At 44.9% G+C, this 27,041-nt stretch overlaps 1 long non-coding RNA gene and 1 other non-coding gene across 2 annotated transcripts in view; both read left to right on the top strand.

The window, feature by feature from the left end:
- Positions 1-1,279: 1,279 nt before the first annotated feature.
- LOC109306413 overlaps positions 1,280-27,041 on the top strand; it is a 920,948-nt gene continuing 895,186 nt past the window's right edge. Inside the window, exon 1 of the long non-coding RNA XR_002099982.1 lies at positions 1,280-1,311. This is a non-coding gene — a long non-coding RNA (uncharacterized LOC109306413). The remainder of the gene's footprint in view (positions 1,312-27,041) is intronic.
- Positions 1,529-1,601, top strand: TRNAR-UCU. Its single transcript has one exon. It is a non-coding gene; the product is annotated as a tRNA-Arg (tRNA).

The following is a 27,041-nucleotide window of genomic DNA, read 5'->3' as shown; positions in this document are numbered from 1 at the left end:
ACCACTAATTGGCCCAAAGACCCCAGAGGCCTCATGGCTGATTGATAGAGAGGGCCTGGAGGAGGAGGAACAAGGTGTGGCTGCCATCTTACCTGCTCCCCTTCATGCCACTCTGCCAGTTAGTCCCCTCCCCCTGCCAGCAGGTTGTGAAGTCAGGAAGAAGTAGCCACAAGGACCACTGACTCCCACTGGGGATCTAGAATTTTATTTTTAGTATGTTTTTATTTTGGGGGGTGATTCCATGGGAAATCATGGCAAATGCCATTTTTTGTGGTGATCACAGGAATCACAGTTGTTTGCAGTTTCCACAAAAATTGCAGAAGCACAATTTAAGTAGGTTCCTAGGCCTGGGCTGCATTGGTTGGTGTTGGTCTATATAAGAACCACTGTGGCAATGCTGTCATATTTTTAATCAGTTTTAGAAAGAGATTGTGGAGATGGAAGAATCTGGGAACATAAAATCAATACAAAATTATAAAAAAATTAAAAAAAAAAAAATCAATAACAGATGAAAAAATCCTGACCCTGAAATTTACTGTGTTTCACTGGATCAGTAAATAAGATCAACACATTGTCGCCTAAAACAGTTTTCTTTGAAGTAAGAGACTTGTCAGACACAATTATTTGTTATCTCTTCCTACAGTGGTTGCCAGAAACAATAGGCAGATACTTACAGAGGCACCCTAGTCTTATAAGCTCCTGCTAAAGCAGGCAATTAACATTCTAAGTGCAGCATCTTCCTTCAGACAAGAGACAAGGTAATTTTTAACTGCTTAGCATTTTAAAGTATTATTCAAGATGTGTGTGAGAGCTTGTGTCTGAGAACAAGGACTACCTCTTTCTGACATATATTTGTATCTCTCACTTGGGTCTGTTACTTCCTTGGTCGTATTCCTTTGTGATGATGATGGCTGTGTGAGGTGGATAAGAGCCAGAAACAACTTGGCAGCTGTTTCTTTCTAATCTGTACCTGATTTGCTGGTAGTTAACTACAGAGCACTAAAGAACATAGGCACTAATACTAAAACATTCAACATGCAAATTAAGTGGTCTTGAATGTGTAATTTGGTATTTCTAGTTCATGCATTTCCCTTCTTCTGTTGTAACATATACTGTTTTTTTTTAAAGTAACATCCCCATCAACTATCACCCAGGACTACCAGAAACAGAGAAAGAGTATACTGCAAGGATTTCAGTACTTTGAAACCTTATAATGACAACAGGAGATGGAAAAGGAGTGGCAGAAACAGTGTTGCAGGCTGATCAAGAATCTAGACCTACCCATCCCACATGGAAACAAATTCCCAAGTTGTAACAGTCTGTTGAATTATTTGTCCCAGATTGGCCTTGGCAGTCATCTTCACACTTCAGACCCACAGATAAAGCAATCATGAAAGACAATCATGTTTGACTGTGAGGGATTGTGGATATGTATCTATCAGTCTAACTATCTTAATACAACAATTCATGTTTAATAATATATTCTTATTATAAATAATCTATCAAGGGGGACACTATTACCCAAGGAGCCCCAGTGGCCCAATGGATAAGGCACTGGCTTTCTAAGCCAGGGATTGTGGGTTCAAGTCCCATCTGGGGTGAAGCTGTTCATTTTTAACCAGGGTACAAACAAGAAGGAATTAAAAACAAGTTCACAGGATTCCTTCAAGATCCTATCACTTCTCTAAGTAACCTGTTCCAGTGCTTCACCACCCTCCTAGTGAAAAAGTTTTTTTACTTCATGGTTAGGGCTGCCAGGCTCTGGAATGGACTCCCAAAGGAGGTGGTGTTCTCTCTTACCTTGGGAGTTTTCAACAGGAGTCTGGATAGGTATTTTGCTGAGGTGTTATGACCCCAGCACTCATTTCTGCCTAGGGCAGGGGGTTGGACCCGATGATCTGTTTAGGTTTCTTCTGACCCCAAGTACTATGAAACTGTATTTTATATATTAATATAACGTTTAATATTGTATCATATATTTTTGTTACAGTTGCTTTCCTGTGATACACAGGCACATCTACACGAGACACTTAACTGCACAGTAGTGTAGTTTACTGCACAGTAAGCATGTGCATCTACGTATGTGCATGCTTACTGCTCATTAAAAACCTGTAATTGCAAGGAAATTTGATCCCTACAAATAAAAGTATCAAATTTACTTGTGATTAGTTACTGCACAGTAGCGGATGTGTAGATGGAACCTGGGCGCACATTTGCTCCCCAGTCAGCCCTGCTACTAGAAGGCTAGCCTGAAGTTGGACCCAGGGCTTCAGGCTGGGAGCCTCTCCTGCTCCAGTGCTGAGCTGTTTATATGGCAGCCTGTGACAGGAGTGCCACCATTGGAGCCTCTCCAGGTATGGCTCTGCCCTCCTGTAATGGACCACCCGCCTGCTTACTTTCCTGCCACACCTTGATCTTATTTAATAGATTGTTGTAATTAACAGGAGGCTGCCCATTTCTACGTGCCTTGATGACAGGAGGCACTATCTGCAGCTCCTTTTCCTTCCCTACACCGCACCCCAAGCCTTGCAGATGGTGCTGGTGTGATCTGACTTTGGCCCTGTTATGTCTCGGCCTTCCTTTTGCCCTCGGGGCTTCTTGCTACCCCCTCTCTCTTGGGGTTCCTCGGGGCTCCTCTGCACTCTCGGGATTAGGCCAATGCACCCTGCAAAATACTGCGCCTTCTCCGGCACCAGGAACTTCCCCCCTTCCCACTACTGGGAAGTCCCTATGAGGCCTCCTCCACCCCTAAGAGCCACACCCTGTCCTCCAGTTAAACAGTAAACACAAAACACAAAGCCCCTGGGCTATAACATAAAGCTAAACCATCCAGTCAGACAGCAGTTAATCCCTTCCAGGCAAAAATACTCCAGCAGCAACCTGCAGCTACTCGTGCAGCCAAACCTTGGCCTTCTCTCTTCACTGGCTGAGCTCCTCACTCCTTGGCTGTCAGAAGAGGAACTGCCACCCTAGCCTCCTGCCTGGGTTTAAGAAGGGCTAAGCCCTGCCCCTTCCTGTCAGGGGGGTTTCACCAGTTGCTCTGGCAACCAGCACCTGTGTTGTCCTGGTGACTGGTGGCTGTGCCTCCCCCTTCTCACCGCTAGGGGACTCTCTGGAGCAATTCCTGTTCTCAGGCGCAGGGCACTAAGTGCTCTGCAACACAGACCCTGCCTCAGACACTCAGAGCCCTACAGCACACCAGCAGGAATTCTGAGGCTGCTCCTGGCCTCTGTGTCCCCCTGGGCAGGCAGCAGCTCAGCCGCCTCAGCCTGCCTGCACTAGGGTTACCATATACCTGGGTTTTCCTGGACATGTCCTCTCTTTTGGGTCTCTGTGCTGCATGGGCATGTTTTAAAAATAAGAGCATATATTTGATTTTTTTTGCTCCCACAGACTTGCTGCTTTGGGCTCGTCCCTGCAGCTAGAAGTTGTCTGCATCTGGCTAGACACTGCAGCAGCCTGGACCAGCCTGCAGGTCTAGACAGCATGGGCCTGGCAACCACACAGCACTGTAATGTGATGCAGCAGCACTGGATAGGGCTATCATATTTCCAGGTCCAAAAAAGAGAACACCTGTCGGGGGGGAGGGAGGGGCAGGGGGAATATGATTCTGTGGGGGCAGTAGTGCCTTGCACCTGACCATTCTGTTACCCCTCACTGACAAGTCACATGTCCCCTCCCAGCCCTTATGCTGCTCCTCACTCCAGAACCACTGACCCCAGCCCTGCCTGTGCCCCTCACTCCCAAACAACAGTACCCAGTCCCCCTCCCCTTGCTGGTGCCCCTCACTCCTGACCCACAGCCCCTTGGTGCTGCAACTGCCCTACACACCCAACCCCCAGTCACCCATCCCATCACCCATGCCCCTAACTCCTGATCTGCTGCCCCATACCCCCTGTCAGCCCTGGCAGTGCCCCTCACTCCCGACCCAAAGCCCCTGCTCCCCTGCAAGCCTTGCCAGTACCCCTTTCTCCTGACTCACAGCCCCCTGTCCAACCCCCCAGCCCTGCTGCTTACACTCTCTCTCACTGGCTTAGTGTCAGGGCTCGAGCTGGTTCATGGAGGAGACTGGTGACATCATGGAGACCTCATGGTGGCCTCATGGCACTGTAGGGTGAGGCAAAGTGCAACATGACTTCAAGTATGCATGACTTTGAGTACACATGCATGCCTGACCCCTGCTCCACCACCCACACCCATGTCAGCCCAGATGCAGGAGCATGGGTATGACTGGTTACCATGGCACTGCCACCTAAACGTCAAAGCAGTGTGGGCACAGTGGATTGCCATCATCAACCACAATCATTGGTCAGGGAGTGCACATAAGTCCATGCCCTTTATGTGGCAAATGACAGACATCCTCATACCCCAGGACCCAGACTGCAGCCATGCTTTGTACAGCAATACAGGTGGCCTGTGCATGCCCCTGCCACAGGCTAGCACATGCAGTGACATGTCACAGGGGGAGGACCCCTCACGTGTCCAGCAGCCCATCCCACTAAGCCCCCAGCTGGACTCTCCACGAACAGTTGATTAAGCCTGGACCAGTGCCTGCATCCCAGCTCTGCAGGCCCAATCCCTGCGATGAGGCCCAGCTGGTCATAACACCATCTGCCATCAAGAGGGATGTGGACAGCATGGAGAGGGTCCAGAGGAAGGCCACTCACATGATCAGGGGACAGCAGGGCAGGCCCTATGAGGTGAGGCTACAGGACCTGAACCTGTTCAGCCTCCACAAGAGAAGGCTGAGGGGAGATCTAGTGGCCTGTTATAAACTAGTCAGGGGGGACCAGCAGGCATTGCGGGAGTCACTATTCCCCCACGCACTGCCAGGAGTGACCCGGAATAATGGTCACAAGCTGGCAGAGGGCAGATTTACACTAGATATCAGGAAGCACCACTTCACGGTCAGGGTGGGTAGGATCTGGAACCAACTTCCAAGAGAAGTGGTGCTGGTTCCTACCCTGGGGGTCTTTAAGAGGAGGTTGGATGAACATCTTGCTGGGGTCATTTGACCCCAGTATTATTTCCTGCCATGGCAGGGGGTTGGACTAGATGATCTACTCAGGTCCCTTCTGACCCTAGAAACTATAAAACTATGAGCCTCCCTGTGCTGTCATAACTCAGAGTTCCATTCCAGGTGTGCAGGTGCTCCTGGAGCACCATGGTTTTTATGCAGCAGCAGGATGCAGTGGTTTGGGTACCCCCTGTCCACACAAGCAGCTTCTCACACAGCACCTGGTAAAAACACACAGCAGGGTCATGCTTGGGCACAAGGCCAGCATGGGAGGGGGCTTGCTTAGGTGTACCTCCCCAGAAAGGCCACCTGTGGGGAGAGTGGGTGCCTGGGCAGCTCCTTACTCCATTCATCCAGTAGCCACACATCCCCTTGACCTGGCCACCATGGGCTGAGTGGCAGCATAGGAGACAGGCTGGCCTGCAGGAAGAGTGGGGAGGCAACAGGCAACAGGAATTGTAGCCATGGCAGCAGGTGCTGCAAAGCCTCTGGCTTGTCCTGCCCTGGGAATGGGGCAGGGGAGACAGGGTGCCTGTGGCCAGAACCAAACAGGCTGCTGGCCACTGAGGAGCAAGCAAAGAAGGACAGGTGGTGGGAGGAGGACATTGCCCATGAAGATATGCAAGACTAGGCAGACTTCGAGTTGTGGGTGCATTTCCTGGTTCTGGAGCATCAACAAATGGAGTTGTTGTGGGAGCAAAATGCCATCCTGGCCCAAGCAGTGCAGGCCATGGACAAAGACTCCTGGGTACTGCACACTATTCTGGCCCTGGTAGTTGCCTTTGTGCCACCCTCTGCTTGGCCTCTGGCCCTAACCCCACTTGTCCCTTTGCAACCCCACTACCTAGGACCCACCTGTGCCTGGGAGGCAGTCCTGTGCCACCTCCAACAGCATCCTGCTTGGGCCCAGGCTCTCCTCTCACCCTAGCTCCATGCAAGCATGGAGCTGGCTTTGCATGCTGTAGGACCAGGCCCTACTGACTCTGAACACTGCCTGCTGGAGGGGGTGACACCCAAACCAGGTAAGTACTGGCTTCTGTCACCCCTAGGTGAGACCCTTGCTTGCTGCACTCACCATGGCATACACACCCACAAGGGAATGGTCAGAGGCCAGGGTGTTGGCCACCTGTCCCTGGGCTCTGCCCCCTAGGTATCCCCACCTCATGGCCCCCAACCTTGGGACAGCCCACAAGAGACTTTGTATATAATTTTCAACAGGAAGAAGGTATTTTTATTCTTGGTAGGAGGGGTGGTTTTATTCTTGGTTTATTGAGGGGTGGTTTTATTCTTGGTTTATTGAGGGGGAGGAAGGCTTTTTTTGAGGGGAAGGGGCTCTGTTAGGGAAGGGGAAGGGGATGCTCTGGTTGATGTGAGGGGAATAAAAACTTTTTCTTGTGAGACATGTCTGCACTGACTGTGTAGCTGGAGTTGGGGGAGTGGGATTCATGGGAGGTGGTGTCAGGGGGCTGAAGGGGGAAGTCCTGGCGGTGGTGGTCAGCCAGCACTTCCCACACATGGTGCCCTTGTCCCTGCTGGTAGGTGCACAGCTCTCCTCGAGCCTCACCACCAGTCCTGCCTGTGCCAGTGGGCCCAGAGGCAGCAGGGCTGAAGGCCCATAAAGGCAATGGTAGCCCTAGCAGTGGAATCCTGGAGCCTATTGTCAGTATCCCGGGTAGTGTCCAGTTAGGCAGATAGGGTTGAGGCAGCAGATCTACACCAGTGGTCTTGGAATGGCACACAGTGGCCTGGCATGTGGTCACTGCACATGAGGGAGCTGGGAGGGGTGAGACAGCTGTGGGCCAGGTAGCGGTTGGCACAACAGGCCAGCAAGGCTAGTGCAGTGGCCAGTAGGAACTCAGAGCACTGGTCCTTGCTGCCAGGGGCAGAGGCTGGAGCAGCCACAGTGGGGAGGCAGAGGCAACAAGAAGAGCACTATTGTGTGTTGTCCCTGTACTGGGCACACTGCTCCTGGACAGAGAAGGAGCTGGCCAGAAAACAACAAGCAGGGTTGTTTCTGAAGAGGGATGACACCTGCTGGTAGCTGCAGCCATAGCCTGGAATTTTCCTGGGCAGTGGAAGGGGCCCATTGCAGAACCCTGGGAAGTGAAAGCAGATTGACAGCAAACTGCTTTCACTTCCCTGAATGTGTAGATACTCACCTGGCACCTTCTACTCTCAAGTAATTTACTTGTGAGTAAATTAGTGCCACAGCAAATGCCTATGTAGATGCACCCAGAGATACCTAAAAGAGAATCACTCATGACAGATTTAATCAATGGCATAGATTTCTGGTTGTTTGATGACTCAGTGCTAACAGTTTTAGGCACATGGCCCTTGAGTGAGATTCTTAACCCCATGGTAAGATTTAAGCTTTCTATGTATGTAATGAATGAGGAATATTAAACCTTTCCTAAAGGGAGGTGCCTAAAACTGAATACACTAAATAAAGGGTCATGCAGATGTTACAACTTTCTAGAGATAGCCTATTAAAAAGTGCTTTCAAATTGGTGGCTCATGGATTGTATATCACCCAGGAGGGCTTAATCTGAGGCATCTAAGCTCCCACCTAGCCACCACTTTCCCTATTGCCTCAGCTGCAGTAGCAACCAGGGGCTTGGGGCCCTCTAGCTTCTGCTTCCTTCATCCTCCCTAGGAGATGGTATAGTATACCATAGTGTGATGGTGCAACACAGCCCACAGTGTTGTGGAAGCCCATGGTTAGTGAGCTCTGAAGGGTATAAATATGGTGTAGTGGGAGGGGGGGCACCTGTAAGAGTGTAGTGGTGAGGATGGGCCTCCGATGCTTGTAATACATTAGGGGAGGGGAGAACCAATGCACATGGTTTGGGAGGGGGAGGGAGGCATCTATAGGAAAGTGATCTGGATGGTCTGTGGTCAAAATAGTGTGGCCTATATAGTGTGCAATGCCTGCATTCAGCATGAGGCCCCTGACTGCCCCTGACTGCTTACAAGTTGAACATCCCTGAATGAACAATTTTGCCTATAAGACCTCACTCGGAACTGTAGGGAGTCAGTTCCATCCATTCATGATCCATAGGCCTGAATCTCGTACTGAAATTAATTGCCTATGTATTTTCTTTCAATGAACTGAGCTAGTAGGCCACAAGTCTTGATACATCTGTGTTCGTTCCCTAGAGAGAACATTCTCCTGATAAATATTAACTAATTTTCTGTATGGTGGCACAACTTCAGTTGGAGAAATGGGTGGCAAGCACCTCATCCAAAAACAAATAGGAGCATGCTCCTCATTTGTATTTGATTCCCCTTAGCTAGAGAAAATACAGCCTAGATTTGACAGTTCCTGCCCAAATGCTCTAGCTGCTGAGCTTTTATATAAAAGATGAGGCATCAACAGCTTGCAACCATGTCTTAAAAGAAAATGGAAGCTGGCAACCTATGACATGTCTGATTCCAAGAAAAACAAAAAATAATATTAACACAGGAGAGGAGCTAAAGATCGTGACAAAGAAGATCTTTCCAAAAAAAAAAAAAAAGGGTGAATGAAGTTATCCCAAGGGGCTGAAGGAACTGGTTAAATTAATATTTGTGAAGTCATGAGAGACAGGTGATGTTCCTCAGGATTGGAGAAGGGCAAATGCTATGTCCATTTCTAAATTGGGAAAATGGAGGACCAATCCGCTTGAATTCAACGGCTGGAAAGCTACTAGAGCAGACAGTAGTACCACTCTACTTGGGACTCATTACTTGTTGTAATCTATATATTAGTTGTGTTTCATTTTAAATCATGGGAAAATGTTGATTTGGGGTTACTTTTTTTGTTAACCTGAAAATTGGGGACTTTTTTTTTTAACCATTGAAAACCAGGATCCCTGCTCATAAGGACACCCTCCAACTCATCTGCCACGTCTTGATCTTTTAAGGAAAACAGGGAGGATCCTTAGTTATTGATATTTGGATCTCATGAATTTTTTGAGATGCTGGCCCCCAGGGTTTTTTGTCCTTACATTCACCAACCAAGGGAAAGGGGTCAAGAGAGTTCTTAATCCTGATGGCTCAGAAAAAGTCCCACCACTGAGTTTACCTTAAGTTTGTGCCCCTATTTTTTTAATCTTGAAAAAGTCTATTTTAAAATTTGTCCCCACCAGAATTGGCATAGGTAGAAGATTTTAAAGTACTTTACAAAAAGAGCTGTGTAAGAGGGGGCCTTCCTGGGACCAGTTTGATGTTGTCCTGCCCACCTGCCTCTGGACTAACCACCCACCTCTCTTTCCTGCCATGCCTGGATGACACAGGATTATGGTGTTAATTAGGTGGGAGCCTGCCCATTTTGCATCCCAATGCTTAAGGGGATCTCTGCAGCAATGTTTAAGCCCTACACTGTAGCCCAAGCCTTCCAGATGTTATCTCAGGCAGCTAGACTCAGCCAGACCCTTTGCCCATTCACTGTGGTGTCCTGTTTGGGAACTTCAGCTCCCTCTTAGGCCCTGACCCCATCTCAGGCTAGTCAGGATTCTGAACCTCTTGCTTTCTAGGCATCCCTCGTGGTGGGTTCCTGGCCCTTTTGACCCCACTCTGTGGCCTGGCCCCAGCATGACCCAGTCAGGTACCTCAGGTCAGGTCTGCATGCCTGCTTCTACCATTACAACTCCAATGGCAATGGGATGCAGTCCTTTCTAAGCTCTCACAAGCCTGGCATTACCCAGCTAGGACTGTGTGGGGGCTGGAGGTGATTAGGTGCCCCCAACCCACCTTTCACCAGGGAGGTAACTGGCCTGGCATTTCATGGGGCTGCTGTGCCACCAGCAGTCCCACCAGGCCTCTCTTCCCTGGCAGGGTGCAGTTTTAGGTCATGCCCAGGACCTGGTGCCTCCTCCATTCTCATAGTCCCAGCCCATAGATCTCCAAGCTGTTCCTGAACTCAGCTCCACCACCTGATGTCTCTGTCATGGCTGCTAACACTATTTACAGCCTGCTCTCTAAAATGGCCACCCCAATCAAGCACCTGGCTTGTGCCTACTCTGGCCCTTGAAGCAGCAGGCAGCAACAGTGCACTGCGATTATGCTCATTGGACAAATGGGAAAATAGGGGCACACGGAAGTGAAGTAAATTGCATATGGAATATAAAGTTAAGCACATGCAAAACCTTTTCAGGATGACAGAACTCATTTAATTTACAATGGGCACATCTACACATTCAATAATGTGCACTAGCTACTGCACATTTAATTTACTACTTTCTTAATGAAGTACTAACTAAATGTGCAGCAACTAAAATTACTGCACAGTAGTGACGGTGAATGCCTTTTTAGTGACTTTGCTGTACCGCAGCTTAATAATACTACACAGTAGAGTATGAGCACTTTCTGTGCTGTGACACACGACTGCACAATGTTATTAGGCTACTGTGCATTAAGCATCTCATGTAGACATGCCCAGTAGCAATTACTGTTATAACATATGCAACTTTAAAATGACACAATCTTAAAGTTTTGATTGTTGTATTCAATAAGACTCTCCAGCTGGCGGCAAGTGTGGGGGGGGGAGAGAGGAGTGGAGGGAATAATTCTTGTTAAAAATTAAGTCAGATTCATGGAAGGTAACTCCTGGAGTAGGAAAAATATGTTGAACATGCACTGACAACAAATCTCAAAAGGCATTGTTTTACTGTTAAATCTCCTTTAAATGACTAGACCTCCATAACTATTTGCTAATTAAAGAAGCCTGTTCAGTAACAGCAGTTAGTAAGAGTCAGTCTAGGCTCATACTGTATAACATAAAACACTTACACTCAATGCAAAGCAAATCTGCCAGTTGAAGAAATACACAGTGAACCAGATAGAAAACGTTCAGAAACTGTACACCACAAGCATGCATTTAACATATCTCCCTGGTAGTGTAACTATGGAAATTCACTACCAATAATTATTAGAAACAAGTGCCTGGAAGGTATGTAATTTTAATTTAAAATTTTGCAATATTTTAGGAGTAGTGAAGGTGCTCTGTGAAGATAAACTTCGGTCATTCTGACTTATCATATGCAGTACCTGATTTTGAATTATCTTTCATTCCTACAGAGATTTGCATTCATTATAATTGCAAAATGCCTAAAGATTAAATTCTGAATCTTTTCCAGTGACATGTGCATTTGATAGAATTACGAGTTTGAGATTTAATGGTCTTGGGAAGCTTAAATTGTATTAAACTTTTATTAACTAAGGATTTTCTCTGTGTAATTGAATAACTCAAAACACTCAAAGCTTACATGAATTAACAGAGATTAAAACCACACAATAAGTTACAAAGTAAGTCTTAAATTTTACAGCAACAATGTAACTTGAAATAAAGTTTAAGTGAAAGCAATGCTAACAATTCACATTTAGTTATTTAAAAGAACATCTTCAGCTTAGTTTGTCTATGCAGGCTTATATCATTTCATTGACATTTCATAGACACTAGGGCTGGAAGGGACCTCAGAAGATCATCGAGTTCAGCCCCATGACCCAGAAGCAGGAAGTCATCAGTGATCATAGGATCCCAGCAAGATAAACATCCAAATATCTCTTGAAGGCATTCAATGTAGGTGCTAAAAGCACCTCTGGTGGCAGGCTATTCCAGACCTTGGGGGCTCAGAGAGTAAATAAGTTCTTCTATATGCCCAGCCTGGGTGGTCTGGTGAACAAATGTTCCCCCAGATTCTGGTGAGCACCCCTGATAAATTTATAAGTGGCCACCAGATCACCCCTGAGCCTGTGCTTTTCCACAATGAAGAGTTCCATAGCTCTCAGCCTCTCAACATAAGGTTTGTTTTCCTGACCACTGATCATGTGTGTGGCTCTTCTCTAGATGCTCTCAAGCTTCTCCACATTCTTTTTGAATTGTGGACCCCAAAACTGGATGCAGTACTCCAGCTGCGGCCTCACCAAGGCCAAGTACAGTGGGTGAATGACATCCTGGGATTTGTTTGAGAAGCATCTATGGATGCAAGCCAGTGTTTTGCTTGCTTTACTAGTAGCAGCATCACATTGAAAGATCATGTTCATCTTGTGGTCAATCATGACCCCAAAGTCCCTTTCATCTGTAGTGCTAGCCAGTGTAGCACTGCCGAGCCTATAAGCATGCTGCATGTTTTTCCTCCCAAGGTGGGGAACCTTGCATTTTTCAGTGTTAAACATCATCAGGTTCTCATTCGCCCATTTCCTGAGCCTCTCAAGGTCAGCCTGGATTGCTCTCCTGTCCTCAGGTGTGGATGCTTTACCCCAAAGTTTGGTGTCATTGGTAAACTTGGCCAGTCTGCTTCTGACTCCAATGTCCACATCATTAATGATGTTGAATAGTATATGCCCAAGGACAGAGCCTTGAGGGGCCCCACTGGTCACAGGGCACCATGATGATTGACTTCTGTCTACCACTACCCTCTGAGTCTGACCACGGAGCCAATTCCCCAGCCAACGGGTCATGATGGACCCGAGGCTGCATTTGGCCAGTTCTGCTAAGAGGTGATCATAAGATACCAGATTGAAGGCCTTTTTAAAGTCAAGATATATGACATCAATCTCTTCTCTATTATCCAGATGATAGGTCACCTGGTTGTAAAAGGAAATAAGATTGGTCAAGAGAGACCTACCCGCAACAAACCCATGTTGACTATCCCTTGGGATGTTGGTGTCAGCCAGTCCATTAAGGATGGTCTCTTTAATAAACTTTTCTAAGACCTTCCCCGGGATAGAGGTCAGGTTGATGGGCCTATAGTTTACCACATCCACTTTCCTCCCTTCCTTAAAGATAAGCACCACATTGGCTTTATTCCAATCTTTGGGCACGTCACCAGAGCATCAGGAGTTCTCAAAGATCCATGCCAAAGGCTGGACTATGATGCTTCCCAGATTCTTGAGTACCCTGGTGAGTAGACTGTCAAGGGTGGCTGACTTGAAGGTGTCCAGCCTCTCTAGGTGTTCCTTCATGAGGTCAGCATTGATGGAGGACAAGGAATCTCCCTCACCCAGGCCTCCCTGTCCCATAATGGGACTGGTGAAAGATTGACACAAAGTACCTATTTAACAAGATGGCTTTTTCATGGGTGTTGGTTGTTAGATGTCCCATCTGTTTTAGCAGGGATCCAATGTTGCTGGCTCCCCACATATCAAAAAAGGGACTATTTATTATCCTTGATACTTGTTGCTAGCTGGAATTCTGTTGCAGCCTTGGCTTTCCTGGTTCACTCCCTGCAGGTCTGGATAAGTGCAGAATATTCCTCCTTGGAGATGGATCCTGTACTTGATCCTTTGTAGGTCTTTCTTTTTAGATGCAGGAGATCCACTAGTTCCTTGCTGAGCCAAAGGAGCTGCTGTACCCTTTTGCTGCCTTTCCTCTGAGACAGGATGGACTTAGCTTGTGCATCCAGGTTCACTCCCTTGAGGAGCAACCACTGTTCCTGAATTCCCCTCCCTTTGGGTCATGGTCCCTTAGGGCCTTACCAACAAGCCTCCTGAGCTTGTCAAAGTCAGTTTTGCTGAAGTTGAGGACTTCTGTATTGCTGAATGACTTCCCAACTTTACGGTAAATGGTGAAGGTGATCAGCTCATGGTCACTGTCACCCACCTTCCCTTTGATTATTGGGTCACTGATTAGGTCATCCCCAGTTGCCAGTACCAGGTTGAGCAGTGCTTTTCATCTCGTTGGCCCATAGACTTCTTGCTTCTCCAGCTGGCATGCCAGAGACCCCAAAAGGTAGCAGACCTCACAAGGGGAGGTGGCCATGCTCCCAGACCCCGGAGCCTGGACAAGTGATAGGCAGCCCCTGCAGTGAGAGCCAGAGGCTCTGCCTGCATGAAGCTCAGAACCATGGTAACTATCTGGGTGGAGGCCTCTGAGGTGCCAAAGTGGGAGGCTGCAAACCCCAAGGGGACCCTTGGGTTGCGACATGTGCCCATCTGCATGGTGCCACTGGGAGGCTGGCTGTAGCTGGGACTGCCTTTCCTAGTGTGCACAAGTAGGCCCTTCGGGCCTTCCGCTTGCCCTCCTGTGCAAACTCCACACTAACTCATGCATCGGGCAGACAAGTGTGTCTGTTTGTGTGGCCTGTTCGCAAGGCTCCGGTCACATGGCTCTCTGGGGTCTGGGCAAAGTAGGTGCTAGGGTAGGATAAGACCCTCCTTGTCCCCACTCAGCTGCCTCCTCTCCATTGCCTGGGGTTTACCCCCTGCCAGAATGGGCCCCACTTACCTCCTGCTGTGCTGGGGGTTGGTGGGGTGCTGCACGGCTGCTGGAGGTCACTGGGGAGCTTTGGGAAGCAGGGGCACAGAGGGCTTGCACCCGCACTTCTCTAGTCACTGCTGGAACCTGTCTGGTTTTATTTTTTTTTGCTTTTTGAAGAAATATTAGTGTTAATTACTGTGGATTTTTACACAAGACTTCTGTTCCACTTCCTGTGCCTTAAATGGCAGGTGTTTTTTTCAGGTTTTTTTTAGTTGTACATACATTGCAATTCTATTAGCCATGGAGAGTTAGACATGTAAGGTCTCCACCTGAATACTGAACAAGTTCAGTAGGCTACACATAGACATAGCTCCATTTGTATTCACCTGAGCAAAAGTTCTCTAAAAATGTGGAGGCCTTTCCATATTATACACCTAATATTTAAATGGTTAGGGCATGCAGCCTGAAAGGAGGACACCAATGCTCTACGACACTCACTAAAATAAGACTTAATGCTTCCTGTCTTTGAGTTCCCAACATATTTCTCTAATTACTAAGCAAAAAGAATTATATTCTGCTCCCCAGATCTCCTGAAGGCTTCTTGTATTTAGTATTTTATGGATAAAATGGATGGAGAAAGGTGGAGAAGCAAGGTCCAGCTAAAAACCAGGACTCAGTTCCTTTCTTTTTTATCATTACATTAAGCTATCTACTTGCTTTCCCTTGGCTTTTACACGGGTCAAACTGAAACTAAACTCCTCACATGCTAGGTACTATATATGCATCAGACAGCCCTTCCTTGAAAAGCTCACAACTTAATCAGAGAAGTCAGATAAAAGATAGAAAGGGAAGCAGAAGCCCACAAAAGTGAAATGACTTACTGAAGTTCACAAAGAATAATCAGGAATAAAATGTATGTAACATACCAGTCCTGAGGATGCAAAGCCGGATGTTTCTAAAGGGCACAGTATTGGAAGCCCAACAATAAATTGTTCTGATACAATGGAAGCAAAAGAAGAATAGCTAAAGACCAATGTGGCTATACAAAGAGTTGCTAGAATGCCTCAAATGCAAAAGGAAAATATACAGACAATAGAGACATGGGCAGGTCTCCAAGAAAGCTTATCAGGAAACAGCAAAAACCTGCAGACAAAATCAGACAAAGGCAAAAAGTGAACTGCATCTGGCGAGGGGGCTTAGAGATAACAACAAGAAGGTCTGTAAGTATATTGGCCAGAAAAGAAAAACCAAGATATAAGTCTAGTATTAAACAGCCAGGGGAACTCATAACAGAAGATGCAAATAAGTTGAAGCTACTTATCAGGTACATTGCCTCAATCTTCACAAAAAAGTAAGCTGTACCCAGACACCTAGTAAGGTGTATTTGGATAAAGAAGGGCCCAAGCCGAGGGAGAAGATAACAAGCAACAGTCAGAGAGCTTTTGCTGAGTCTGAATTAATTCAAATTTGCAGGGCCTAATAATCATCACCCATGGATACTGAAGGAACTGGAAGAGGTAATCTGGGAGACCTTGGCCATAATATTTATAATGTTGTGGGAGATGGGGGATGTACAAGAGGACTGGCAAAAGATCAACATAGTGCCTTTCCCTAGAAAAGGCAAAAAGGAGGACCCAGGGATCTACAGACCAGTTACCTCAATGCTCAGGACGTTACTAGAGCGTATCATAAGAAAGTCCATTTCTAAGCATCTGGAGGAGGAAAGGTTGATCACAAGCAGACAGCATAGATATACTAAGAGCCATTATGCACCCTTCAATTCCCTCTTAACTAAGTAACTATTTTGGTGGATGAAAGGAATGTGGTAGATACAGTGTATCTGGACTTCAGCAAGGCATGTGACAAAGTCTCATATACCCTTCTCAAACAAATTGAGGAAATAAGGGCTAGACAAAACTGCTATAAAGTTAATATACAACTGGCTCAGCAGCCACCAGCCAAGGGTAATTATTAACAGAAATATATCAGAATGGCAGGCAGTTTTGCATTGAGTTTCACAGGGGTCTGTCCTGAGCTCAGTGCTGCTCAACATGTTTATTACTAGGTGTCTACTGAACTGAAGGCAGATGCAGCCAATTCCATGGGCACACTGTGGGGCTGGCAGCCATTTTCACAATGGAGAGCAGCAGACCCCCCACAGCTCCAGTTGGTCATTGGGTACCGGTGGCCCTACCCCTCACTACTCAGTGACTGTGAGGGCTTCCTGTCCTATGGTTTCACCTCTTACCACAGGTTGGTGGCAAGGAGTAGGGCTGTATGACAGACAACACTTACAGCCAATCAGCAGCGAAGAGCTGAAGCAGCAGCCATTTTACCATGCCAGAAGCCTCTCTCTTCCCTTTCCCCAGAAAGGTCTGTGCAGCCAGGTTGCAGCAGCCATGAGGACTGATGGCTTCCCAGAGGGATCCAGCATTTTATTTTTGGTAAGACCCACATCCCTGCCCCCCCCCCCAGTGGGAGCCAAGAAAAATTGTGGAGCCTGAACTTTTTTGCCGAGCTCAGTTTTTTCACAGAGTCTGTCCAAATTTGTGGTTTCTCTGAAAAAAAAATTACAATTTTGGTAGGTCCCTACTTATTACTGATTTTCATGCTGGAATAGAAAACTTCTTAAGCAAGTTTAAGGACTACATGAAATTAGGCTCGTCTCCACATTAAATGAATGTGAGGCAATAAACTCCAGCACATACAAGTCCAGAATTTATTGGTCCCAGATGCCACATTTACACATGTGGAAGCACATTGAGGTGGGTTGCAGCACCCTGGCTAGCAGGGGGCCAGGGACATCAGCCTGCCAGCCCAAGGCTGCTCCAGCCTGACTCAATGTGCTGCAGATGGGCTACCTCAGGCACAAGGGTCCAGTGTAGGGCTAGCCAGCATGCAGTCCTAGTACTGAAGCACCCTCATGCCCCAGCCAGCCTTATCAGCATCTACACATGCATTGCTGTGCATTAAATAATGCCACTGCAGGCAGAGTTGTTAGTTTACTGCTGCTTAATAGGGATGCACATGTAGACACTAAGAGTTTACTATGGAGCTAATTAGACAGCGCTGCAATAAACATCTTGAGTAGGTGTGCCCTCTTGGAAAGATAGGAAATATGTTGGAAGACTGGAATATAATTTTTAAAAAATCTCCACAGATTGGAAACCCGGACTAGAGCTAACAGAATGGAGTTCAAAGTTGACAAATACAGGGTGCTACACCTCAGGAAGAATAATCAAGCATAAAATACAAAACAGTGACATCTGGCTGAATGGCAGCACTATGGAGAAGAATCTGGGAGTCTGGGTGCCAGTTAGACTAGATGGCCTCTGAAGATTCCTTCCAGCCCTACCTCTTTTTTACTATAAAACCAGTTACTCATGTCTTAAGTAGTAACCCTGCCAAACATTCATACAGTTAATGGTATGATAAAACAGGGAATATTTTATGTAATAACTTTGTGGCTGGTTTCCGTTATACTTTATATTAACTGTCCTAACAGTGCCAGCTCAGCAAGGATCCTGGAGTTCTCTGATTTACAAAAGTCTCCAATTTTCAGTTAAAAAAGTATTAATCGTGGGAAAATGTGAATTTGGGGTTATTTATTTTTAACCAAAAATTGGGGATTTTTTTTTAAATGAGAGAAAACCAGGATCACTGAAGATCAGCTGGTGGGTGCTGCCATCCTCAGGAGCACATCAGAGCCTTTTACTCCAGTGTGCTTCTGAGACTGAGAACACCAGTAAGCTGATTAGCATGGCATAATAGTGAACTAGAGCCCTTTGCTTAAATGCAATTCTGAGGCTGGAAGCATCAGTCAGGTGACCAGAAATTCCCTCTTCAGATCTGCATTGGAAACCTTCACTTTGGAAAATTTTCCAAGGCTGCGAGTACAAGTCAGCTGATTGGTGCTCCCAGCCTTGGGAGTGCCCCCAAGGGCTATGTTGTACTCACAAGACTGGAAGTACAAGTTAGCTAACTGGAAGTCATAGATGTAGGAGCACACCTACTGAGATACTGGTTCACCCAAGTTTCTTCCCAACGCTGGGAATACCAGTCAGCTGATCAGTGCTCCCAGCCTCAAGACCACATCAGAGATCTTTTCTTCATAGTACTCCCAAGATTGAGAGTACCAGTCAGCTAACTAGAACTCCTAGCTATAGGCATGTTGGGCATTTTGGTCTCTTTCTGCATCAATACATCATGATCCCAGGCGATTATGCTCCAGCTATGGGGCATAATTCAAATCCTTGATCCCACAGCATGCCTGAGCATGTCAGCAGCCTGTCAGAAATCAACATTCTCCTTAACCCCACATAATGGCCTGAATAGTAGCAAATTGTCTAAATTGCTTACAAATATGCATTTTCTCTATGTGACCAAGGTAATGCTAATGCTCAGAAGAGATTCAGTGGAGTCAGGCACATGCCTGTTGTCACTCAGTTTTGCTATGAAAAAACAGACAATTTATCTGCAAATCCTCCAATATGTAGTTCTCCAAGACCTGGTGAGACTGGAATAGATATTTTACTGTTTGGAGAAATCTTAACATTTGGTCTTCATTACAGTATGTTATTCAGAAGAGTCCTGTGGGAAGTTATTGTCTTAAAATCTTTAACAAGGAGTGCATCCTCCTGTTTGGAGAAAGAAAAAGACAAACCTAGTGGTTTGTTAGTAGCAAACTTCAATAACTGACTTTCCTTTCAGAATAATAAATGTAGAACATTGAGCATTCTTCTAGCTTCTGCAAGGCTGGATTAACACATAGGAAAACTAGGCCTTAAGTGAAGAAGAGGCTCAGTTGTGCTTATTTTACATATTATTTTACATATTGACTGAAAATGTAGTATAAATACACAGTATTAAGTAGGGGGTGGTCCATGAATTTGCTTAGGGCCCAATAAAGAGTTAATCCTTCCCTGATTCTATCACTAGCTCAATCTACTGTGGGCCTATTCTCTTCAATCTCAATATGTCCTGAAATCATTCTTTCTCTGTGACACCTCTCACTATACATCCAGCTTACTCAGAAGGCTGGAGTCTATACACCAAGTATGGGTGATTAAGTTGTCTGCCCTCACTCTGACTTACACTGATGCAATTCCATTGAACCTGATCCTGGCTTCAGTTTTAAAAAGTGTAATACATAATATAGCCATAACTTGCAACAGCATTCCTCCAGTTTTACATCACTATATGTGATGCATTTAACACTAAAGAGACATGGGTAAAATATGTAAACGGTCTGTGAACAAAGCTGTTTACAAGCCTTCAATATGGCTGCCCCCAGCCAAGTTAGGTTTTTCTTTTTCTAGCTACATGACTTCTTGATTTGATTGCCTATGATCCAGCTTCAATAGGAGGTTCGCTAATACTGCATGCCCCCTGATTTGGTGTTTGTCACCTGTTGCCCCACAAGGTCAGGCCCTTGACACTCCTTAGGTTTCAGGGACTCTATCCTGTGAGGCTACTGCAAGCATGGGAACAGATTTGGGGCACGCCTTTAAAAATGGGAGACCCTTAGTTCCCCATTTGTAGAGGTATGACTCAAATTGTCTCTTGGCAACACAATATGCATGCCAGGAGAATCTCTGCTGAAGGATTTCCAGGGATCCCCTTTACAAATGCCTCAGGTCCCCCCATTTACAGAAGTGTGCCATGAGCAGGAATCCTGGTTTCCTCTGATTTTCAAAAATCCCCATTTTTGGTTTAAACCCCCCCAACAAACCCACACTTTTCTGTGATTTAAATGAAACACCATTAATATATAGTTGTTTCATTTTAACCCTAAATCTACATTTTCCCATTATTAAAATGAAACACATATACATTAGTGGTGTTTCATATAAATCACAGAAGAGTGTGGACTTGGGTTTCCTTTTTTTAACCGAAATTTGTTTTGTTTTGTTTTGTTTTTTCAGATTAGAGAAAACCAGGATCCCTAGCCATGAGTCAATGTATGAAAGTACACTATGGCCACCCAGGAAACTCCCTGCCTAAGAATTCTCTGGATACAATTCTGGAATCAGGGAACTCAGGTAATTGATACTGGAGTTACAGGGGCACAATCCTGCACAGCCCAGGGATGCCCCAGCTGGGGAATTCCCTTGGCATGCTGGAATGGGCATCTGAAACCCAAGACCACCTGACTGTCATAGCTGGGGAGCATGGGTAGCTCTGGGCTGCTCATGCTCTTCTGCCATAAAGCAAACAGTTGTCTTCTTCACAGAAGTGACACAATTTTATACTACTTATTGTCATAGCCACAATTTGTGGTGTCTATTCCAGTCCCATCAGGTCTTGGTATTTAGGGGCATGAATGTCTATGTACTTGGGCTTTGTGATGCCATAAGAATATTTATGGCAGCACAAAAGCCACCTCTGTTTCCAGGTTTGGATCACCTATGTCCTGGGCAAGCACTCAGACTACAAGGAAGAAGGAGAACTCCCTATTTATGTCATTGCTGTTAGGTAGGTGTAGTCATCCGTATATAAGTCTACCTGGCTGACTCAGAAACCCCAAGAAAATTTCCAGGAAAATTCTGACCAGATAGGAGTATCTTGGTACAAGTTAAACTCCCTTTTGAAATTAATTTAAAAGCTGTGTACTTTTGAGGGTGTGCTGGAAGTAGAATGACTCCTGGTGACACATTGCATTAATCTGGAAAAAGCAGATAGATGTTTGGAGTAGAATTTTGCCTTTTCATTATTACTGCAAACATTTAGGGAGTTAAAAGAGTTGATTGATTACATAGTGTTGATTATGTCATCCATCTTAATGGGCTATATCTACTATTTGTTTGCAAACTCTCATTGACTTAAATGAGAGGGGTTTGAAAAGAACAATGAGATAAATGGCCCAATAACTTTTTAAAGGAAGGGAAGGAATTCATCATTACAAGTATATTTATTTATTTTTTTAAAAAGTTAAAACTCCTTCTATAGCCTTGGTTTACAAAAAATAATCCAGAACCTTGAGATAGGTACAAAAGTTTCTTGTACAGTGCACAAAAAGTTATAGGTGCCTCAGAATAGTATCTGAAAAAATCGCCACAAGTAAATCTTAAATCTAGCGCTCTATACAGAGCAAGAGAGTGGAACCTATCCCTACCTCTCTGTAACAGGGGGCCTACTCAATCAATTAACCAAAAGAGGGCCAATCTCACTGTGGCCTGCCCACCTGTTTGTGGGCTAACTGTCCACCTTCTCACCCAGCATGCCTTGTTGGAATTAATTAGTTCATTGATGTAATTAAATGGGAGGCTGCCCGTTTCCTGCCCCAATGCTAGGGGGCACTATCTGCGGCTCCATTCCTCTCCTACGCTGCAGCCCAAGCCTTGCAGATGACATCTAGATGTTATCGTCATCACCAGCCCCCACATTGGACTCCAGAATCCTCGTAATTGAACCCTGCCTGGATTCCTGTCCTCAGGTGGTCTCATCTGCCTTCATACTAGGCAGCATAGCTCCCTGAACTGCTTCCCCTTTGGATGTGGTCCCCCTGGGACCTTTGGCTCACTAACCCTGGCCCACCTCCCAGCCAGTTGAAACCCCAGGTGTGCAGCTCTTGGGCATTCCTCGTGGTGGGCCCCTAGCCCTTTCACTCTTCCAGTCCTGGCCTCACTATTGACCAGTCAAGGGACGTCCAGACAGATGTGAATGTATGGCTTTTCTCTCTCTCTGGGGGTCCACCCTCCAGGCCATCCAAACAAGGGGTAACTCACCAGTTGTGTGGGCTAGGGGTTAAGGCACCCTGACACACCTTTCTTTGCAGTGGTAACTGGCCTGGCATTTCCTGGGGGCTCCTGCACCACTGAGAGCTCCACCAGGCCACCCACTCCTGGCAGGGTGCAGTTTTAGGTGGAACCCAGGACCAGGAGCCTCCTGACCATCCCCTACAGCTCCTCCCTTACTTCCAGATGATACCAGCAGACCTCCAACCAGGCAATGTTGTTCCCTGGCCTCCACCATCAGAACTGCCCTGTTTATATGTACAGCCCTAGGTTTAAAATGGCTGCCCTCATCAGGCACCAAGCAGCTGCCAGCTCCAGGCCCTTAAATTGGCAGGTACAAACAGTGTCCTGCCACACTCTCATATAAATAAGCACTTGCCATGATTTCTTTCCCTCTCCCTCTTCCCTCCTAAAAATAAATCAGGGGATTACTCTTTTAAAACATGAGCAGAGGAAGCATGGCAGTATGTAGGAGAACTTTTATACTGGATTTGGGAGATACAGGATAAATTATTCCTTTTCTTAATAGAGTCAAACCTACAACTTTCTAGAAGCACTGTAAGTACTATTCTAAGCAACTTTCTGGCACTTTCCATGCCTCCTGTTGAGTGTACATGCTATGCAGAAACAAATTAAAGATTAATTAGGGAGAAAGAGATTATAGGAAAAAAACACAATGACTGTAATATAGTTACTATAGCATTGTCCCAGCCACCTGCAGAGGGTTTGGATTAAGAGTGTGGTCGGGGGTAGAAAGGTAAGAAAGATTTATTGACTTAACAAAAACGCAACTATGTGTAGTAACAAGACAAACAATTACAGACAAAAGTAATTCACATCAGCAACTTATCGGCAGTACTCCCAATGCCAGATACACAGCAAGTTTCTCTTTCCACACAGTTCAGCAAGTCAGGCGTCCCTGAGTAGCGCTGTCCGAGGAGTACCGGGAAGGACCCTGGAATGCAGTTCTTGGACTCCTTAAGGTCCACGGGCCCACTAATCCAGGCAACAGCTAACTAATCCTTTTCACAGAGCTGCATCTTCCTTCTGAATAGTTTCTAGATATTCAAGCTAATTTATAGCTTCTGAAGGACACTGAATAACATATAACCACTCAGATTCCTTTTACTTCAATTGTCCTTAGACTGACCAATAGCAGTACAAGCCTTGAATTCCTTTGATAAGGTAACTTTAACTATGCCACAGGGCCTTACTATTTCAAGGATTTGCTAAATTTATTAGGCCTTACTTTATACAAGGCCTCACTACATCTTAAACTTTAATTAGGCTTTTAGCAGCAACATATAACTTAATTTTTAAACAAATACAGAAAAATGCTTGGTCTAATCTTCATAGAGCCTTCAGCAAGCACCTTTATCATACAGACATATTTTTAAGCTGCCACATAGCATACTCACCCTCCAAGGCTGGTATATGGATTCTCCTTATGTAGACATAGGAAAAAATCCATCCTTGATGCAGGACTCACAACCCATAAAAAATACCTACTAAACTAGTCTATTTTTGTATACTCTTTGCCAGCCAATTAATCTTGATTTCCTTCATTCACAATAGTATAATGTCAACAGGAAAAGTGAAGTGGGTCACACTGTACCTTTTTGAAGGCTTATAGGCAGTGGTTAGGGTACTTCCAGGAAGTGAGGAGATACGGGCTTGGTAGGGGAGGCAATTGAACCTGGATCTCTGACATTCTGCAGAAGTACTCTAGGATTTGGGCCAAATTTGGCCCACAGGACTGTGTCAGGCTGGTGGCAAATTTCTGGACCTGTGGCAAGCCCCATTGGCCAAATATCATGACTTTGCTACAGAACATGGGTTTGCTCACCCTGCATGGGATCCAGCCCACAAACCCTGTCCCACTCATCCTTTCTAAAGGGTCAGTAGGCTAGGCACCACTGCATTAAGATTTTGTATAAAAGGAAATACTACCCATGTTTTCAACAAAATGGGGGCTTTGCCATATAAGTCTCACTTTAGTCTTCTACATTCAATTTTAAAAAATCCCCAATTTTCGGATTAAAAAAAAGTTACTCAAAATCCACTTTTTCTCCATGATTAAAATGAAACAACACTGTATATATCAAATGATTGTTAGTCCAACTCCTGTACTGCACTGGAGCCAGTTCAAATCTATGGTACTGTCTCACAGCTGGGACTACCAATCAGTGAGCTCTGCATGTTGTATATCATAATAAACTTTGCTGTGTAACTGCTGAAAATACCACATTAATTTAACACATATTAAATATCCCCTAAGCAGGGATCCTGGTTTTCTCTGATTAAAAAATAAAATCCTCAATTTTCAAATTTAAAAAGTAACCCAAAATCCATATTTTTTCTTTGATAAAAATGAAACATTACTAATATATAATTTCATCCTTTCTCTTAACATGTCATGCTCAGGTCCCTTCCGACCCTAGAAACTATGAAACTGTGTGTGGCTGTCCTTGTCCCATCTAGAGGTTTGTTATAGCAGAGGGGTTCATTGTTGATGGACTGCAAATTGCTCATATTATTACAGTGAAGAAGTTGGTTGATAACTGAACATGTTACTTAATATGGGATGCCCCTTGCATAAAAAGCCATAATTTTGCCATGATACAAGCACACAATACATGTTTTACTGCTTGAATTCATAGTCACTTGCATTTATGTGCATTTGACACATGCTAACTGTGTCATGGGACACAGTCCTGATGCCCTATGTGATACCCAAATGCTTGAGGCCTTTTTTTTTTTTTATGTAAGTGACTTAAGAGCTTATATTCATAGAATGCATAAGCTATTTTCAGGTGATTTTACAATAAATTACAATTAATGCTTGAATGGCTTAACATTATATGTTTATTCTTTTAATGAATCATTGTGTTATTGCTAATTCCATTTTGAAAGTGATTATGTGCCAGAATTCATTGTCCACCCTTCTTTTTAGGAATCATTTCCATTCAAAGTTAAACAAACCACCTTCACCAGAATTTGAAACATGGTCATTTATTTTCCCTTAAGTGAAAATGAATAACCCATCATTATAATAGGTATTAAGTATCTGCAGTCTTTGAAATGAGACAATAGCTTTAAGAATTAATGTTATTTTCAAGCCTATAAAATATAAAATTCCCAAATTCCCAAAGTAATTTCTGTTTTTCCTTTTTCTTTTCATTTATCAAAATTCATCCTTTCAATGGCAAAGTGAAATGAATGGTATTGAACAGAAAATCTAAAACATGCATTAGAAAAGTGGTTTTCAAACTGTATTCCATGGAACCCTGGGGCTCCTGAATAGGTTATCAGCTGTTCCTCAAAGTGATTGGGGTAATGGTAGAGAAGTCTGGGAGGCAGTGTGTTGCCATTGCCAGGCTGGGTTGCTTGGCTTCATGTCAGTGCACTAGATAAGGGTAGAGGTTTTGCAGCAGAAGTGATCTGAAATTGTCCTCTGATTTTAGGGAGTTTGAATACCACTGCATCAGAAAAACTGTCCAGAACATGTAGGAAACAATGTATAATCATTACATGATTTAATTCTCTGAAGCTAGAATTTCACATAATATATTTTATAGTCATTTGATATTTTCTAATTTTAGTTGTGCTTTTTTTTCTTTTTATTTATCTATTAAATATTTGTATGGCTTTTTCTTGTTTAAGATATTATTTTGAGAAATTATTCTAAAATTAAATTTTAAGTGTACTTTATGAGATTTATTGTGGGCCTGTCCTTGTTGAACTTCATGAGATTTATTGTGGGCCAATCCTCCAATTTCTCTAAGTTATTGAATCCTAGCCTTACCCTCCAGTGTATTGCTATGCCCCCCAGCTTAGTGTGATTTATAAACTTGTTGAGGGTGCAGTCCATTCCATTTTCAATGTTGTTGATGAAGATATTGAACAAAACAGACCCCAACACCAACTCCTGGGGCACTCCACTTGTTACTGGCTGCCAGCTAGACAGTAAGCCACTGATTAATACCTGTTGAGCCTGAGAAGCCAGCCAGCTTCCTATCAGGACATTCATCCAACCCATATTTCTTAAGCTTCCTTGAAGAATGCTGTGGGAGACAGTATCAAAAGCCTTGCTAAAGTCAAGGTGTATTATGTCTTCTGCTTTCCCTGCATCCACAGAGCCAGCCATTTCATCACAGAAAGCAGTCAAATTGATCAGACATGGCTTGCCCTTGATGAATCCATGCCAACTGTTCCTAATCACCTTCTTCTCTTCCAAGTGCTTTCAGATGGATTCCTTGAGGATCTGCTCCTTGATTTTTCTAGGGACTGAGGTGAGTCTGACTGGTCTGTAGTTCCCCAGATCCTCCTTCTTCCCTTTCTTAAAGATGAGCACTATATTGCCCTTTTTCAATCTTCCAAGACCTCCCCCAATCACCACATGTTTTCAAAGATAATGGTCAGTTGCTCTGTAATCACATCAGCCAATCTGCTCAGCACCCACCAAAAGAATATTCAGATTAAAAAAAAAAAAGAAACCCAAATCTACATTTTTTCCATGATTGAAATGAAACAACACTAATAAATAAATATATATTCATTTTACTCATGGGAAAACATGAATTTGGGGTTCCTTTATTTAATAGAAAATTGGAGTTTTTTTGGTCTTGGAGAAAACCAGGATCCCTGCTCATCCTCTGTCACAAGGATGCCTCCCTCATTCAGTAAGGGACCCAAACTTTCCCTAACCTTCCTCTTGTTGCCAGCATACTCTTAGAAACCTTTCATGTCCCTTACTAGGTGTAACTTCAGTTGCAGTTTATCCTTTCTGGGCATATCCAGACAAGAGTGCATGTGCCTTTTGCCCAATCTAAAAACCCTTTGAGGCAGGGCAACAGGTACATGCGAGAATGAAAAAATGTTCCCTGTGCTGCAAGTCTGCAGTGATTGGAGAAATTAGACCCCTGGATATCCAGGGGTCTAAAACAATTGAAGCTTAAAAAAGCAGAGCAACCGGAGGCTGGGTCTTCCACTGAGATGCTCTGGCTGCCACAGCATCTCTGTGGTTGGCCCCTCACCCTGGTGCTGAAACACATGCCAGCCAGGCCATGTGATCAGCACCAGGGCTTTAGTGCTAGTAAGTAAGGGGTCG

This window comes from Crocodylus porosus, unplaced genomic scaffold, assembly GCF_001723895.1.
Source record: "Crocodylus porosus isolate Cpor-Errol unplaced genomic scaffold, CroPor_comp1, whole genome shotgun sequence".
NCBI lineage: Eukaryota > Metazoa > Chordata > Crocodylia > Crocodylidae > Crocodylus > Crocodylus porosus.
This window is presented reverse-complemented; position numbering and strand designations above follow the sequence as displayed.